Genomic DNA, 836 nt, shown 5'->3' on the forward strand with positions numbered 1-836 from the left:
GGACCACAGTGGACCTGTACTACAGTGGACCTGTACTACACTGGACCACAGTGGACCTGTACTACACTGGACCTGTACTACACTGGACCACAGTGGACCTGTACTACACTGGACCACAGTGGACCTGTACTACACTGGACCACAGTGGACCTGTACTACACTGGACCACAGTGGACCTGGACTACACTGCTGTCCTTGTTCAGCTGAAACTAAAAACAAGTCCTGTGTTTGGACTCTCTGATCTCATCAGCTCATCCAATCTTCTCATCATAGACCAGAAGAACTAGGACCTCGTTCTTCAGGTGTTCTACACGTGGATCCTGAACCCAACAGGACACCAACAGCATCCAGCTGGACCTGAGGACCACCTGTGATCTGTTTGTAAGGTCCTCCTGGACCTGAGGACCACCTGTGATCTGTTTGTAAGGTCCTCCTGGACCACCTGACATCATTTTTCCCTCAGGTCCACACAGAGACACCTTAGATCTGAACCAAGGACCTGCAGGTCTGACCCTGATCCACAGACTGAGAACTCCTCCTCTGTTTAGACCCTTAAAACTGGGTCAGTGTTGCTGATCCAGGACTGGGTTCAGGTCTAATATCAGACCAGATCCAGGTGGGTTCAGGTCTAATGTCAGACCAGATCCAGGACTGGGTTCAGGTCTAATGTCAGACCAGATCCAGGACTGGGTTCAGGTCTAATGTCAGACCAGATCCAGGACTGGGTTCAGGTCTAATGTCAGACCAGATCCAGGTGGGTTCAGATCTAATATCAGACCAGATCCAGGACTGGGTTCAGGTCTAATATCAGACCAGATCCAGGACTGGGTTCAGGT

Source organism: Austrofundulus limnaeus, unplaced genomic scaffold, assembly GCF_001266775.1.
Source record: "Austrofundulus limnaeus strain Quisiro unplaced genomic scaffold, Austrofundulus_limnaeus-1.0 Scaffold946, whole genome shotgun sequence".
In the NCBI taxonomy this organism is placed as follows: Eukaryota; Metazoa; Chordata; class Actinopteri; order Cyprinodontiformes; family Rivulidae; genus Austrofundulus; species Austrofundulus limnaeus.